The 17,794-nt window shown below is 53.5% G+C and overlaps 1 long non-coding RNA gene across 2 annotated transcripts in view; it reads right to left on the reverse strand.

Annotated features, from left to right (window-relative positions):
- Positions 1-277: 277 nt before the first annotated feature.
- Positions 278-17,794, reverse strand: part of LOC122239304 — a 30,244-nt gene continuing 12,727 nt past the window's right edge. Inside the window, exons 2-5 of one of the 2 annotated variants that reach the window (XR_006218268.1) lie at positions 8,811-8,935; positions 8,026-8,100; positions 7,324-7,529; positions 278-730 (exon numbers count right to left, since the gene is read on the reverse strand). This is a non-coding gene — a long non-coding RNA (uncharacterized LOC122239304). Of the gene's footprint in view, positions 736-7,323; positions 7,530-8,025; positions 8,101-8,810; positions 8,936-17,794 lie in introns of both variants that reach the window. The other variant, XR_006218267.1, reaches the window with a different exon arrangement.

A 17,794-nucleotide genomic window follows, 5' to 3' on the forward strand; every position in this document is an offset into this window, starting at 1 on the left:
AACTAACCTGCGATTGTTTCCTGGTTTTCGGGGCGGGACGTGTAGACGGTGGAACAACTCAGGGGTTAGGGGCGCCAAACCCCCATGGAGCGGAAAACGCGAGTGTAACTTCTGACTCCCCCGGATTAAACTACGAATAGCCTACTCTTGTCTGGAAGTCTTACCGATAGCACCAACAGTCCATCAACACGTACTGTGTATGTTTATATTCCGTATTCCGACAGCAATACCTAACCGGTCCGGGGGTTTTTTGTCGTTTCTTGGCTACGCGGTTCATCTGCTTTTTTCAGATTGTCGCAGATCTCCAAACACGTTTCTGACGCGCTTACTGAAAAACAAACGTGCAAGTCAGTAAGGGTCAGCTGTGTGTTCTTTTATTCATTTCCTGGACAAATAGAGACAAGCTAGGCATCACCCTGGGCTAGCGATCTGATGATCTCGGAAATTCCAAGCTTCCAAGCAGATGACAAGACTTATGACTTCGGTGCGGTCCTTGGCCATTCAAGACTTCTGTCACTGGACCCTCCTGGCCCCATGAGAGGGGATACTTAATGCCGCTTCTTAGGGTTCCAGAGAGGGGAAGTCACTGGTCCGGGGTCACGGACAGTGGGAGGCAGGGCTGGAACTAGGTGCCTAGGCTTCAGCCTCCGGGCCCAGGGCGAACCTCTTAACTGCAGTGTATCCAAAGGTGGCCATCAATCATGTCTGTATTCTTCTGTCCTTGTGGATCCTGTGCTGGGGGAGGGGAGAACACTTAGGATCACTTCAATGGGGTTTTCAAGTGAGTTACACAGAAAAGCCTAGACTCTTCTCAGTTTTCTGCAGTCGTCGGATTGAAGGAAAAGTATAAAATTGGAAGCGGTGTTTGAGGGAGGCTTGGGAACGATCTCTTTATTTCTGCAGGAGAGAGAGAGACAGCCTAGTCGTGTGTCTCCATGGGCCTGGGGGGCAGCACCTTCCTGAAGGATGGGAGAACCTACCAGACTTAGAGCTCGGCTCAGGAAAAGCTTCCATCGGCCAGAGCTGTCCTCGGATGGTGTGCCTGCTTTAGGGACAGATGAGACGCTTGTCGCTAGAGAACTGGAGGCCAGCTGACCACTTGCGGGGAGGGGAGTGGTTGCGATGCGGATGTGGCTGGTGCCTCCGTCATTCTGGGACTCTGCCTTGGGACGCTTCATGTCCACAGCTGTTCGGGATCCAGCCCAGCCACCCCAAGGACGAGGCACAGAGCAGCATGGAATGCATTCAGGAGACGTGCCAACCGGGAGAGAATTTCTTCTCTGGCCTGCCCCCTGTGGTGGAGCGCGGGGCACTGCCACTGACCGCCTGTGGGCAAGTGACAGACACCTGTGAGCCACCTGTGAGCCTCGGTTATCTCATCCGGGAAATGGGGACGATGCTAGACCTTTTGTCACCAGGTTGGGGTTAAATGAGAGAGTGAGTGCGTGGACAGAGCCCAGCACCCAGCACTGTTACCGGCCAGTTCTTAAGACCTCTCCTTCCTTCGGGGCATGAACATTCATGCAAAACTCTTAGCTTAGAAACCTGAACGTGAACGCCTCCCCCGAGGGCCTCCAGAGAGCTCCTCTCAGGGGGAGGGCGCACATCCGAGCTGAAATTCAGGTGGGCCCCTGGGTTTCCCAATGCCCACATTTTGGGCTCTATCACAGCTCCATTAGCTGCATAAAATACCCTAAGTGATAGCCAAGAGGGAGGCCCCTTTGCCAAGGTTCCCCCCCTGCCCGTCCTCTGGAACTGATTACTCGGAGCCTTTCAGAAACGCAGAAATAAAACGATGCCAGGGCGGACGGACAAGCTGGGGACCAGCTCGTGTTTCTAATCCAGCGCCCCCCGCCTCCATCCCCCCACCCTGGAACAAAGTCTTCTCCAGTTTTTAGTAAACTTAACTTGACAATCGTCAAAGGGAATCAAACAGCGCAGAAACGAAGCCTTTAAAAGATGTCAGAAGAAGTCAGAATCGGTAGAAATCTACTACGCTTTCCACCCAGCCACCCCCCCTCTCCTGAATTAGTATTTAAATCTTTCAGGAACAGGCTCCAGGGGCTGGGCTATTTAACCCGCTGGCAAGAATGCACTTAGGAAGGGCACTCGTGTTTATTTTGGGTATTACCTCCTCACCTCCTTAACGTAATCCCCAGACTTAATCTCGGGTTGTTGGGACGATACCAATTAGCAGCACCGGGCTGTCCCCCTCCCCGCCCCAAATCCCCAAATTGGAGGAGGGAATCCCCTGGAAGGTAGCTAATTAGCAAAGGGTACTGCTCTGTTCTCTACAGGCCCAGGGGTGGGAGCTGGCCCAGACCACCAACAGACCGAGGGGCTCTTTGCACACCCCTTGCTTTATCAGAAGGGCCACCGCCAGCTAAGTGGATCCCTCCACCCCCTGCTTATTAGCTACTGCAGCCGGGGGCTTCTCTCCACACAATGCTTCTTTGGCTCGAGGATTTAGCCCAGAATAGGCCAGAGATGCACCCCAGGCACCTGGGCCCAGCTGGCCGGGTGGGGCGCGCCCCCTGCGACCTGATTCCTGGGCCCAAGTCCCCGAAATTCGTATTTGTTGCTAATCCCCCGTGTGTGCCAAGCCCTGGGCCGGACGATTTTACAAACGCTTCTTTATTGAAGTCCACACACAGAGGCCCTTCCCACGTTCCTGCAGCTCCAGCCCCACCACCCCATTTCTGCTTGGGGGCCCTGAGCTCTCCTCTGCGGGCCCCGCCCCCCATGGGGGGGAGGCATTGAAGGCCAAGGCGGGGAAACGCACGTGTGTCACAGGTGTGGGTCTGCGCCTGAAGACCCTTCCCTTCCCTCCAGAGCCCCTGCCTTCCTGGGCGGCTCCGCGATGGGGGCTCCTCGTGGCCCAGAGCAGCGGATGGGGGGCCTGGATATGCACCGGGACCGCTGGGGCAGGCCTGCCAGCCCCGTACCCAGGAATGCCAACGCCTCCCCTTTTCACCAGGAACCTTGGGGACACAGTTCTAGCGCCCTTTCCTTTCTAGCAACCGAAGAGAACGTCTCTAGCATATTTGGGTCAGGGAATCTCCTCTCCGACCACCAGACTTAGGGATTGGTCTGTTGGAAACCAGCATGATGAGCTGGAAAAGCTGGAGGTCAGAGGTGGGGCCGACGTTTCTACCTGAGCCTGGCCAGGTGACACGGGTGGGTCACCTGACGCCTCCAGCCGCTGTCCCCTCCTCCGTAAGGCTAAAGAGTAGCCTGCTTTCTGGGGACAGAGTAGGGTAGGTGGGGTGCCGGCATAGTCACAGCATATGGGTGGGACGCAGTGAAGGAGCTTCCTTTTCACTCCTGTGAGTTGAGGTCACCGAACATTCTGGAAAGGTTTTAACCAGGAAGGCGAAGTTTTCTTGCGCTGAAGGAGACACAGGGCACCTTCCAAACAGCTTTGTGGCCTTGTGAAAAATGGCCAGGCCCAATGTTCCCCGGCCGTAAACATTTTAACGTTAAATGTTCCCAGAACCCCACGCGAAGATGTGAGTCTGGGGACCTATCTCAAGCCTGCCCTGTGACCTCAGGGTGGGTTCCGACCTCTGCTCCTCTGTTCTAACAGGTGAAAGCCCTGGGCTAACGCCATCCACTTCGGGGTAGCCAGAGGAGGTAGGGACCCCCCGGCAGATGATGAGCATTGGTACCGCACATGTGAGGGAACGAGGGTCCGGCGTCCTGCATCATAGACCCGACCCTGCTGCTGAACCACCCGCTGGCCGCAGTCATGTCCTGTCTGGGCCTCCCCATTCTCAGGTCCCGATGAGGGTATTGGACAGATGGGCCCGTTCTGAGATTCTGTCTTGCAGGTGACCGGCCCGTGGCCCGGAGATCCCTGGGCCGGTCCTCCGTAGACAAGCATTCTTGAGTTAGGCGAGTGATTCTCGTGGTCTCAAGCGGGCCTCTCTGTATGGCGAGAACACGCTCACAAGGGAACGTCTTTACAAAGCAGATTCCAGCGGTGGCTTCTGGGCCGGTGACCAGGGCCTCCAGGAGCCCCCCAGAGCAGCTCGTCTCATGCTATGACCGTGCATGTCAGTTCAGCCCCCTTATCTCCCTGCACGAAATGACCGGTTTCATGGGACACACTCGGAAACTCCCGTGCAGGAAGGTAGCACGGAACAGTGTGGAAAGGTAGGGCCTTGCAGTCACACGGTCAGTTCCAATGGCTTGTTGTGTGCGACCTTGGGTCAGACCCCGAGCTCCTCAAGCCTCGGCTGTCTCATCTGTGTGCTGGGGATAATGGCACCTACTGGTTGGCTGTTGGGAGGGCAGAAGGAGCACAGAGAGCCGTACCCACAGAGAGTAGAAGAATGGGGCTCCATCATTGAACTTCCTCCTGTAACCTGCCACCAGCTCCTTCTGGCCGCCCTGATACCCTCAACAGAGCCATTTGACCTTGGGCACACGGGAGACCCGTGCTGGCCTCCTCTTTCCTCCATTCCCTCTTCCATTCACGAGTGTGAGACCCTAGGGATGGAGAGACGAGGAATCCTCACTTCCTGCTTGCTAATGCTCATCATCTAGAAGACAGAGGCGCGTGAGCAATGATACGAAGGTGCAGAGGCAACGGACACACATACAAGGGCCCATGAGCCCCCAGGGCCCCCCAAGCTTGCAGTGGAGGGGGTGGATGCCATGATCCCAAGAAACTTTTCTACCTGCCCGAGACAGAGGAGTGGCCAAGAGGAATTCTCTGAGTCCTGTGCTTTGGGGTCCTTGCCTAAATTAATTCGTCCCGCTCGTGTGCAGATGGCCCCAACTTCCCATGGGGCTCTGTCTCCTGAGCGCACCTGGCCAGGATCCCACACCATAGGTGACGCTATAATCCCTAAATGATGCCCCGACCACATCCATCGCCCTTACAGCTGTTCTCCTCTGCTGCCTTCCAATCATAGTGCCTTCAGCTAATATTTGGTGAGGATGCACAGGAGACCCCCTCCCGACAGGATTCTGAACCTACAGATCCCCAAGGAAGGCACTCTTAAAGGTAGACACCACTTTTGACCTTCCTGGCTGCCTTGTGGCTCCCTCCAACCTACACACACACACACACACACACACACACCCTTCCTCTGTTCGCAGGTTTTCTTTCGCACGTCAGCGTGGGATTTCACAGAAACACGGGAATTATGGAAGAACAGGCTAAGATTGGCCACTGACTTCTGGGCATTCCTGGCGAGCCACTGGGTCTCAGAAAGACCTCAGGGCCTGAAGATGTTTGCCAGGGAGGCGATGAGCCAGCCCCCAGGGGCTCATATGATCCCTCCCCTCCCTCCTCTGCAGCGAAATATGGGGGGGGGTGGAGGGACTTATATGAAGAGATGTGGTATTTTGTGAAATACAAGAAGAAAAATGCTCTAAACCCCATAATCATAAACACAGCATATGGAAAAGGGAAAGAGCTAGTTTTGAGTAAGAAGTGTCTTTACTCCGAGTCCCTCCCCTTTCTGGTCAATATTAGATACATAATCAGAGAAATGCTTAAGTTTCACCCGAGGCCTGCTGGAGTTGGGAGCTTGGTTTTTTTTAAAGAAATTCCCTAGCATGCATTTATTGCAAGAAGGACTTGCTTTCTCAAATGCTTTCACCTGTCAGAAGCCCTCTGTCAGAAACTTAACAGATCGCTCTGTTTTCTCGTTTCTGCAAAGCAGAGAGGGAGGGAGGCCACGTCAAGTGTCTACTGTGTGCTGGGCACAGATGCAGACAGCTGGCACCTTCTGCCAGCCTCGCTGCACGTCTCCGAGGGCAACGGGCCCCCCCACGGGCTCGCAGGCTCAGAAAGGCCAGGAGCCTCGACGGGGAGCACCAATTAGGGGATGGCAGAGCCAGGACTCTATGTAACCCCAAAGCCCAGTGTGCCCCACCCCCAGCACAGAGCTCCCCGTTTGAGCAGGTTCCCTGTAACAATGCAGAGAAATTCGGGGTGTGTGGGTGGCTCGGTCGGTTAAGCATCTGACTCTTGATTTCAGCTCAGGTCGTGATCTCACCGCTTGTGAGATTGAGCCCCGTGTCTGGCTCCATGCCGACCGTGTGGAGCCCGCCTGCTATTCTCTCTCCCTCCCTCCCTCCCTCCCTCCCTCCCTCTCTCTCTCTCTCTGAGATTCCCCTGTTTGCAGACTCTGTTTCTCTCTCAAAATAAATAAATAAAAAAATTGCAGAGAAATTGGAGTAGAGGAATATTTTCCTCCCAGACAACCAGGTCATGCTTCCGATTTCCTTCATGCTTCTGTATTTATTCCTCTCCTGGAAATGGCCACGTGAGCTGTGTGCTCAGTCTCTTTCCTATTTGATACGTCTCTTCCCCTCCTCCTTACTGCCTTTTTTCCTTTCTCAATTATTATATTGAGATCGCATATGTATCATCAACATGCACACATCTATCAACTTGCGATGACTCTGTGCATATACATCCATAGAATCACCAGTCAGTACCTTCCCCCAGCAAACCAGGTAAGGACCTGATCTTTAACACCAGAAATTCATTCCACTGGTCTTGAGTTTCGCTGTCACATGCATCACTGGTTTTTCCTTTTCCTTGCTGTATAGTATTCCACGGGAGGACAACACTGCTCATTATTCATCCATTCTACCGGTAACGGATGGTTGGTTGTTTCCATTCTTTAGCTGATGTATATGATGTTCCTTTGAGCATTCCTGTTCTTGTCTTTTGATGGATGTAAACACTCAGTTCACTTGGGTATATAACCAAGAGTAGAATTTCTGGGTCATGATGCTTCTCTTGATTATCACTATTTTTTTTAGTTTTTTAAATGCTTATTTATTTTTGAGACAGAGAGAGATAGAGCATGAGCCGGGGAGGGGCAGAGAGAGAGGGAGACACAGAATCCGAAGCAGGCTCCAGGCTCCGAGCTGTCAGCACAGAGCCCGACACGGGGCTCGAACCCATGAACCCCAAGACCATGATCTGAGCCGAAGTTGGACGCTTAACCAACTGAGCCATGCAGGCGCCCCTGGTTATTACTATTTTTATTTCAGCAGTGATAGACATCACTGCAAACGGTTAAATAAAGAAAAGGCTAAACCCCACCTCCTCTGGTGCCATCCCCCCAGGGTATATTCTAACACATGCTCATCCAAATTACAGGGACACGCACAGAGCATTCTGAATTTTTCTTTCACTTCTTCCTATTTTCTTTTTTTCAGCCGAAGATCATTCTATAACTTATCTGTTTAAACTTGGCGTATCTTAGCCATTCTCCCAACTAACACATATGAATCTACTTGTTCTGTTTAGTGGCTGAAATAAAATCCCAACATACGAATGCGAAATTACTCAACTGGTATTCTCTCTTCAACGAGGTGATTTCCAGTGTTCCTAGACCCACGATGCAAATTTTGAGACGTGTCATTGGGTACCGCTGTTCTTATGTCCCTTGTAAAGCAGATTCCCTGCGTTGTCATTTCTTGGATCGAAGGATATGGATGCCTTCCAAATTGAACATACCCAAGTCAGACACAAAAGGACAAATATGACAAGGTTCCACCTATATGAGGGACATAGAATAGTCAAATTTGTAGAGACAGGAAGCACCAGAGGTTCCCAGGGGCTGGGGGGAGGGGGAGATGGGGAGTTTGTGATGAATGGGTGGGGACCCAACCTCCGCTGGGGAAGAAGAGGAAACATTCTGGAGGCAGGTGGTGTTGATGGCCTCACAACAATGTACACTCACTCAACACCCGAACCGGATGCTTAAAAAGGGTTACAATGAGAGGCACCTGGGTGGCTCAGTCGGTTAAGCATCCAACTGTTGGTTTCGGCTCAGGTCATGATCTTGCAGTCCTTGAGTTTGAGCCCTGCTTGGGATTCTCTCTCTCCCTCTCTCTCTCTCTCTCTCTGCCCCTCCTCCCCCATGCTCTGAAGCCACAAGGATCACCCGCTTGGGGACGTACCTGCTGTTGGCTTCCTCCCCTACCCTCTTGCTTCCCTCCTGCCTTCACTGTGCTTTCTGGGATCACCTCCCGAGTGACCACAACACTCACACGCTGGTCCCGGGGATCGGCCGCCGCAGGACCCGACCCAAGACACCAGCTATCTGTTGAATGGCTGCCATGAACCTGGTGGGGGAGACAAAGGTGGGTTGGCACACGGCACGGCCAGGTGCATAAACAAAGCCCCATGGGGTGCAAACTCGCGGCAGCGAGTCTCAACAGAAAAAGTCCAGAGAACGGCACCATGCCTAAGGCGGCCCGCATCTGGACATCCCGGGAGATGTCTGTGCGGGACCGTGGATCCGAGAGGGACGAAGGAGGGAGGCGGCGGGCGTACCTGTCAGGGGGACTGGCCCATGGAAGCTGGAATCTGCAAGCCCTGTGCAGGGTCGGAATGCCCTGGCTCCCGTTATGGGTCTGTGACTCCCCCCGTCCTGCAGTAGCTGGGAAGGCTGGGGCAAATCCTCAGATGGGGGGAGGCTTTGTGCACCCCACCCCCCAGAAAACAGGGCCAGAAGCGCCAGGAGGACCGTGTGAGTCAGCGTGCGTGGGTAGGATTTCCCAAACGAGGTGCGGATGGTAGTTCTTTGGGGATGTGTTTCCTCAAGAGGGTGGGCATCTGTGCCTGGGGGCTTAAAAGACAGTCACCCCCACCGTCCCCCAACACACACACAGCTCAGCGCTGTTAGAAGCACTGAGCTTCTTGAAATAGGAAGGATGGGGAACGGCTGCCGTGCCAGGGGCCATGATGTGGAAACCAAAGGTAACGATGTGTTTTTAGCGACCTTCCGGCACAGCCGGGGTGCTCTCTGGCACCACAGAAAAAGGATTCTTACCGATTCCGTTCTCCTCGTGTTTATTAACTGACTAATCAGTTATTAACCGATCCGTGAGCCGCTCCCGTTCCGGCTGGGGGTGTGGCTGTGTACACAACCAGGCGACTCCGAGCAAGCCATTTCACCTGTGCCAAGAGACCTCGGTTGGCTCATCTGTGAAATGGGGAGAACGCCACTAACCCTAAACAGATGTTCACATGATTCATCACGCTAGTACAACTGAAAGAACCTGTCAGGCCCTTGCCTGGGAGCCTGAGAAATACGGATTGTGGCCGAGAGCAGCCCGCTCTGCCCTCACGATCACCCCAGGCACGTGAAACGGAGAGCTTCTGCACCAAACACCCAGTGTGGCCTACAAAACGCAAGGCGTCCAAATTGCAGGGAGGGGCCACGTTTTATTTGCCCACTCATTAGCTAACGGGTATCTGTGTTGTCTCCAAGTTTGGGTGATGACGAAGGATGCCGCCATGAACACCTTTGTCCTTGTCTGCGGTGGATCTGTGTGCACATTTCCGCGTGGGGGGGGGCACTAGGAGAGGAAATGTGGGGACGCGAAGCATGTGGATGCAGAACTTGAACAGCAAAAAACCTCACGGTTTTCCAAATCAAGCGGTGCCCGTTGTCACCCCCACCAGCAGCGTAGGAGCCCTCGTAAGCTCTGTGTCCTGGCCGACCCTTAGTATTGTCAGTGTCGCCTTGGAACCGTTCTGGTGGGGGCGTGGTGGACTCGCGTGGTGGCTCGATTTTGCGTCTCCCCCGTCACCGACTCAGTAGTACGTCTTTTCACATATTGGCCGTCTGGGTGTCTTTCTTCAGGAAATAACCTGTTCCAACCACTTGCCTGTTTCCCTACGGGAGTGTCGGTCACTGGTTTATGGATTTGTAAGAGTTCTTTATATATTCTGGCTACTGATCCCGGGTCAATGATATGTACTGGAAATATACTTCCCCACCCCGTGAGGGGATCTCAGAGAGATTAATTGACCAGGACACGAAGAGAGTCATTCTTTTCCAAGAACAGATGGTAAGGGTCCATTGGGTCTGTCTGCGTGCCCTGCTGGCACTACGCAACCTTTATTTTTAACTGTTTAAAAAGCGTCTATTTATTGTGAGAGACGGAGAGGGAGCACGTGCGTGCGTGTGAGCGGGAGAGTGGCAGAGAGAGAGAGAGAGTGAGAGAGAATCCCAAGCAAGCTCCCTGCTGTCGGCACAGAGCCCGACACGGGACTCTGTCTCACACACCATGAGATCATGACCTGAACCAACATCAAGAGTCGGACACTTAACCGGCTGAGCCGCCCTGGCCCCCGAGCGCCACTAAACCTTGAGATTTAAGACATCTTTGGAAAAACACAGAGCACCGCACCCGCGATTGTGAACCACGGATGGGTAAGATATTTACCTATTGCTAATTAGAAATAGAACGCGGGGATAAGGCTCATATCCTTACAAAATATTCTACTTAGTTGAGATACACCTCCTAGAGATATTCTTGAGGAACTCTCTATTTACTGAACTGCGTTCTGAACATCGAACAAGGCTCTTGGTGAATCCCTAAGGCCCTGTTCTCACAGTGTGGCCCTCGGACCCGCTGCTGCATCGCCTGGGGACATGTTAGAAATGCAGATTCTCAGGTCCCACTTCAGACCTTCGGAATCAGAACCCTGGGGGTGGGGGGGGTGCCCAGCCATCTGTGGTCTCACAAGCCCTCCAGGTGACTCCGGTGCGTGGCTAATACTCACGGCCACACAGCTCGCCGGTTGGCGGAGCTAGGGTCGCGGCCTGTGCCTCTCTGACTCCAGGTCTATGATGGCCCCACGTGTTGCTCCTGAAATCAGCTGTGAGCAGCACTGAAGTCCCGACATAATCTTCCCAAAGGAAAGTCCCTGTTGGAACCTCGACCTCTGCCCTCAACCAGATGCCTTGGATGGAGAACTGGGAGTTCGGCAGACGTTAAATTATAGAATGTCGGGGCGAGCAGACCCCTCAGCATCCAAACACACCAAACATTAGGTCTACCGTGTGCCGGGCACTGCCACACATCATGGGGGCCACACACGCCACCAGTCCCGGCCCCCGCCCTAAAGCAGTTCGCAAGGCACTTGGATCCAGAAAGCTGAACAGAGCTTTGAACACCACCGAGGGGTTTGCAAGAAGGACGGGAAGAAGAGGGAGGGAACGGGTCCTGCCTGGAACGCTCCGGGCTGGCTTTCTGCAGAAGCTGTGTTCAGGAGGGCACTGAGGGATGGGCAGGCAGGACTTCGGCAGGCTGCTAAGACACACAGGGCAGGGCAGGAAGAGGAAGTCAGGACACAGAGGCAGGGGTGGGGAGTGGAGCAGAGGAAGAGGGGTGGAGCGAGGGGTCAGCATCAGACTGGCGAAAGAGCTGGGGCAGGAGGAGGGCGTGGTCCGCCTCACGGGCACAGAGGGCTTCTGGGAACATTCCTTTCCACTCCTCCCCCCTCCATTTGCCCTACCAGTCCCTGGAGCGGATGGGATGCCCTGTGCAGGCACAGACAGAAAGGTGAGGTGGTAATAGTCCACGGCCAGAGTCAGGAACAAAATATTTCCCAGCCGGGATGGTGTGGGCCCTTAGGAACCAGAGCAGACATTGGCCGCCATACAAGGCCTGCACAGATGTGCTAGTGCGAAACGACCGGTCACCGGCCCTGGTTTACACTGGAAGGAGCACCGGCTTTGAACACCAAAATGATTCCCCAGGACCTTAGTACTCATTCCCCCAAGGCCATTAATCTAGAAGAGTCCAGCTGTCTTAGAAATTTCCACTCGGTCTCGAGTGGACCACACCCACGTCAACGCGGTTTTGGAAGCGGGGGGGGGGGTGCTCCCTGCCTGGGTACTGCTTGGGAAAGCGCCCGAAGTTTGGGGGGGGGGGGCATACCTGTCTCTACCTGCAACAGCATCACCTTTAAGGAGCTGGGAGCAAACCAGACCAGGGGCCACCTGACGACAAGCATGAAACATGTTTGGGGGCCAGTCTTTGTTAGTGTTTGAGAATCCATCCAAGGTTTTTAATTAAAGCTAAGAGGATCTTGAAGAAGCCTGTGGTTTTCCAGTCTGTGTGACGGTGAGATTAGTTCTGGATGATTGATGGGTGGTGGGCGGCGGGTCTGAGGCCTCACTCAGAAGACTGTCTTTGAGAGCCCAAGTTACGGTACTTGGTTCCAAGGAGGATTAAGCCCATTGGGCTTAATCTTTGCGGTTTCCTTTGCTGTGAAAGCCCGAAGTCACCAATTCCAAATCTTTTTACGTTTTTGTCCTAGAACTCAGGTGTCCTGACCTGCAATCCAGCAGTCTTTTCATTCCCCCCTCGGGCTTCCTTTTATTTATCGTTTAAGAAAATGGCCAATGGTGATGACCGTTGGAATGGCCGTCATTTGCTAACATTTCTGACCCGGTCTCACTCTGTCCTCCCTTCCTAGCTCCGAAAAGGGGCTGAATTCCTGTGGTTCTATCAGATTGGCCTGGTAGCAGTACGTGATTTAAGAGAGAGCTCAATTTTAGAAAACTCGGTGTAGAGAACTTAAGAAATGGGAATTCAGAAAACGGAACCCTTGAGGGTTGAGAGAGGACAGTTCATCACAAGATACAAGGATTCTCTGCTTCAACAGAGCTCCTGTCTGGTCTGGCGGGCCTGTGCTGCTGCCCTAGGGTCCGGTCACCCAAAGCACGTACTTGGCACTCACGGTGTGTTGAGCATTGGACGAGGAGTTAGGAACAGCGAAACGATGACAATACGGTGTGAAATGAGCTGGGATGGGAACGAGGCCACCCAAGAGCTGGGAACAGAACAGTGAACCGGCTACTGCTTTGGGACACCCTAATTATCCCCCTTCTTCGTTCTAGAAGCCTTGTGTTCCGAGAGCCTAGACCTTACCATTGCTGTTTTGCATGAGAATTGGCTGGGGAGAGGCATCTCAAGAGCAGCGGTCAACACGTTTCCCTCTGGTCTCCTAGTCCTTAGCTCAGTGACCCGTACACAGTAGGCGCTCAATAGGTGTCTGGTGAACCAATAAATCAATGCATGAGTGAGGTGAGGAAAGCAGACAAAGAAACTAGAGTCTAAGACCTCTGCCAGTCGGATCTCGGAGGAGACAATTACATCATGAGCCTGTTGGAAAACAGAATTCGATTTCTTAAAAATTCAAATTACACGGTACATTTTCAGGCCTCGAGTGTCGCACAATTGGAAATGCTGGTGCTTGTCAGGTGGAGGGTGGCGACGGTGACGATTAGTCTCGTTGTGGCCGTGGGGACAGGAAAGCAGGATGCAGGGCCACTCGTAAAATGATTGGGGGGTTTGCGGATTCCACCAGGGGTCTGTTGGGGAAGAACTCTGGATTTCTTTGCTCCCCTGGAGGATGGAGGCTCAGTAGCCTGGGATGTGGCTCAGTAGCAATTGAAGGTGGCATCTGAAACCCCATTGGGGTTTCGCTTTTACTCTGAGGTTTGAAAATCTTAGCACGCGCTCATTGGTTTCCAGTGCCCTTCCAGGGTAACCTCCCCAATCCCATGCTGTTCCTCAGCGGGGTGGCCAGCCATCTCGATTTGTCCGGGACTTGACCTGGTTTCAGCACCGGGAGTCCCATGTCTTGTGAAGATCCCCGATTCTGGCAAACAGAGATATGGTCATGTGAGTCTCTAGAGCCTGTTAGCAGACCCAGACGGACCCGGGTTCAGCCCCTGGTACGTCTACTCCTTGGCACGTGACCTTGGGTGATGAGCTTTGCCCTTCTAAACTTCTGCTTCTTTATCTCTAAAGCAGGGAGACTGAGTCTTGTTTCAGGGTAAAGGTGAAGATTCGGATGTACGACACGTAGCACAGTGCGTGGCCCCCACGCGGCAGTCCGTAAATCGTAGTTGCTGCCGTTGTTGCTGTCGTATTCGAAACGCCTCACCTTGCAGAGGAAGTCCGGAAGGAACCCCAACAGATTGAGGCCTTCCAGCCGGGCACAGTGGCAAAGCCAGGACTCAAAGCAATACCCCGACTCCCAATCCAGTGCTCTTCCTTAAACCAAACTTATAGAAGCATGGACTGCCCCCCACCCCAAGAGGCTCCCAAGTCTCACAGGCCACACTCCACAGCACACACACGCAGTTGTCCCGCATTCAGTGCAAAAGCCATTGCCACGGTTGGAGTTCTCTGGTCACCGGAAACGGAAACAGACACCGGCTCCCCCAGAAGCAAGGGAGTTTATGGAGGCACCAGGAGCCCCCGGGGACCACATGGAAAGCCGCGGAGCCAGCTTGAGACAGATGAGTCACATGGGTCAGGCAATCCCCGAGAGCCCTGCCGGCTGCTGGGGCACCCCGGACAGCATTTGCACCAAGGTGTCGCCCTGAGAAGGAGGGCGTCGCAGACGGTTTTCCATCTTTGAGCCCTCCCCTCCCAAGGGCCCGGCGTCCAGGAGAGAGAGCCCAGCTGGCCCAGCTGGCAGGGGAGGGCAGGGAGAGGAAGGATGAGACAAAAGAGCCTTCGGAAGTCATCTGCTTCCGCGGCGGGAGGGCCCAGTGAGCCACGAAGGCTGCATTCCACAGAGGTGCCCCAAAAGGAAGCCAGGGCCCCCTTAGGAGGGGAAATGGGTGCGAGGTGGGTGGCCCCCTCCACTACGACCGTCCACTCCAGCCACAAGCTCAGGCAAGGTTGCTCTGCCACTCGGTGTAGAACCACTTTGCGATGGACCCGCATCCCCCCTCTCTCTCTTCCTTCTTCCCCTTCGCATCCGGCCCGAGCTCAGTGCCATTTCCAGAAGGGAGCTGCCCGCCCACGGGATGGAAGGTGTTCGTGTTGAAAAGTCCCGTGCCCTGCCTTCTCTCTCCAGCGTGCCACTTGCCCACCCCAGAGCCCGCTTGCCCTTGCTCTGCCCGCCTGACTTCACTTCCCATGAAACCAGGACCCCTTGCAAAGGGAGCCCAGCTGGGGCTGGACGGAAATCCCACAGCCGGCTGGCTATAACCTTGGAGTCCGCGTGAAACCCACGTCAAAAGTGCTCCTTGGAACAAAGTCACTGCAATTTTGGTAAAACCACTGCAATGAAACAGTAGTAAACATCCCAGAAACGCTCAGGGCGAGCCGGGCCCAGAAGCCCGTTTTCTCCCAACTGGGTCCGTTTTTCACTTTCTCCTTTTCCAAAAGGGTCCGGGTAATGACTTGCTGAAAACCTGGAATCGCCCACAGTGTTTTCAAGTCCAGCCTGTCTTGTCTTCAAGGTTTTTTTTTTTTTTTTTTTTTTTTTTTTTTTTTACCTTCGATTTAACTTGCTGGGCGCCTCTGGAGTCTGGTATTAATAATAAATATTATTGCCATGCATCCTTATTTTTCCCTTAATTTAATTAGAGAAAATGTAATAGCCCTTATGAAAACAATATACGAGTTTTCAAACCTAATTAACATGATACAAAGTGAGCAGGTCACTACAATTGTTGTTTTCTCTGGAAAGCTTCCACGCAAATAGATAAAAACAAAACTGCATTTAATTCCATAGCCTGGGCTAACAGGCAAATCCGAGATGACGACGGGCTCCCGCCCTAGGGCTCTGTCTGCCTGGTAATGAATACTTTCCTTTTGTCACGATTCAAGGGAGGGCGAGAGCGATACGCGAACCCCGTCAAATATTCTGAGGGGAAATCAAGTCAGCCGTGACCGGGGGTCCGGCCTTCGACCCTTCACGATCCTTACGCCGAAAAGCAGCCCAGATGTAAGCGAGCCCGCTCTCCTGCGTGGCCTCTATGATCCGCACGGAGCACCCCTCCTTTGTTCCTGGGGCGCCAAGCATCCTTCATCCTGCTCCAGGATTCCCTGGGCTTTGGGGTCTGGCCGATCCCCAGGAGGCGCCCCCCGCTCCCGCTCAGAGCCTGACTCTCTGGGGTTTTCTCCAAGGCTGAACAGGAGGCACGCGGTTCCTCCCTCGGTGGGGAGGAGAGCACTCTTAAATGTCTGGTCTGGTCTGGCGGGAACCCCGCCACCGTCAGCCTCCCCAAGGTGCACCCTGGACTCACTTCTCGGGATACCCCTCTTCTTTCCTTTCAGCGGCACGCACCGAGAACGCATCCCATTTTCCTCTCCTGGGTTCGAATCCAGGCTCCCCCACAGGGAGAGCTGGGGGAAGGTGTCACCTGTGAGAGGTCCGTGAGCCTGGTCCGCGAACTGGAGTGGGGAGTATCTCCCGCCTGGTTTCGGGGACGGCTTAATGCACCTGCCAATGGCTCATGGCGTTGGAGGTGCTGTGCGAACCTCGCTTCCATTTCTCTTCTCGAGAGCTGACAGTTTCAGCTCACTTTATCCGAAGTCGGAACGTGGAGCGGGACACGGCTCGCTCACCCCAATCGTCTCCTCGTTTGCAGTCCCAGAAAGCAGCAGCCCACGGGCCCTTTGGCTCGCCCCAGCTTTTGGGTTCGCGTGTCTAGAGAAGTAGCCGGATCTTTGCATGCAGGCGGTGACAGGTGAGGGAGCTGGAGGTCCAGAGGGAGAGTAGGACATGGGAAGTAGGGTCCAGCCCCAGGGGCAGAGGCTTCAGGACCCGGGGAAGAAGGAGGGCTCCCAGCACACATACTGCATTCTCGGTTCTGGTCAGTTCTCCTTAGCGACCCAGAACATCAGACCAATACGGAGAGTCAGCGGAACCCACCTCCAAGGACAGCGTCGCTCCGCAGGGATGGTGCCATCGGCCAAGATATGAGGGTCACAAGCGGCCAACGTGAGGATCTGTCCCGAGCCCGCTGGTTCCAGACACGACTCTCCTTCCCTTCCTCAGGCAGACGATGGCACGTTTAACTATAAGATGCCAAACTGGGAGAGATCTTTGTTTGCACTCAAATGTGATCATATTGTCATGGCAGTTATTATGTAAATGGTAATTGTAATGGACCCACAAAAAATAAGACAAGAGGGGGAGAGGTAGGCTCCAGAAGACAAGAACTGACAAAAAAATATTGGGTAGATAATAGTAACTGACTTAGCAGAGCGATGCCTATGGGAAGGAAGGAGTGGGGGATTCCAAAATCAAGCAGATTCAGGAACCAGACCCCTAAAGACTCAGGAGCTGGCGGCTGCAGATACCTCAAAGAATTAGGAGCAAGGTGTGTTTTAAAACAAGGTTGTTTCCGGAAACCACGTAAAGAGCTTCCCTTTCCGCACCCTGCTCTGCCACGGGGCGCCTACCCCACATGCTAGCAGAAGGCGTTAATCTCTGAAGAAACCCAACGAGGGAGGGTGAGAAGCCCAGGACACCAGACACTGCTGAGGGTGGGGTGGGTGCCATATTGAAAACAGGGGCCATATTGAAAAGAGTTGGCATTCAAAATGGTGGGACCCCTACCCTCCTCCATCTAGGCTCCCAGGATGCGGGCAGCATTTTCCACAAGCATGAGGTGGTAGCAGACTTCTCTGGAGAAACTGACTAGTCTGGGAAAAAAATAACCCCAGCTACTCAACAGCCATAATTCTGTAGAGAGCACCCCCCCCCCCGCAACAAGGCCCACCCCTGCCTCCAAAGCTCCCCATCCCCCCCTTTTTTAGAACAATCTAAAACACGAACAGACAGACAAGAATCACCAGACCTTTGAGGAAAGCACTAAAACCAGCAAACAGAACAAAGGAACACATCGGGGATAGAGACTTCAAAAACACCAATATCCTCGGAGAGATAAGAGAAAATAGCATATCCAAGAACAGGATGTCATTTATAGAGCTCTTAGAAACTCAAACCCACTTCAAATGAAAATCCAGTCAAGGTTTGGAAGATATAATTGAGGTAACATTCTGGAAAATACGACAGCAAGACAGGGAGCAAACGAGAAGCTCGTGCAGGAGGTCCGATATCGAATTAGGAGAATTTCCAGAGGATGAGAGAGTTGAGAAAAGAACACTTTTTAAGGATCAAGGAATGTAATTAAGGTCAGCAGATTACAATCAAATGAGTTTCTGGATCGAAATGTCCCACGGAAGACCCAGCTCGCCGTAG

Source organism: Panthera tigris, chromosome B3 (assembly GCF_018350195.1).
Source record: "Panthera tigris isolate Pti1 chromosome B3, P.tigris_Pti1_mat1.1, whole genome shotgun sequence".
NCBI lineage: Eukaryota > Metazoa > Chordata > Mammalia > Carnivora > Felidae > Panthera > Panthera tigris.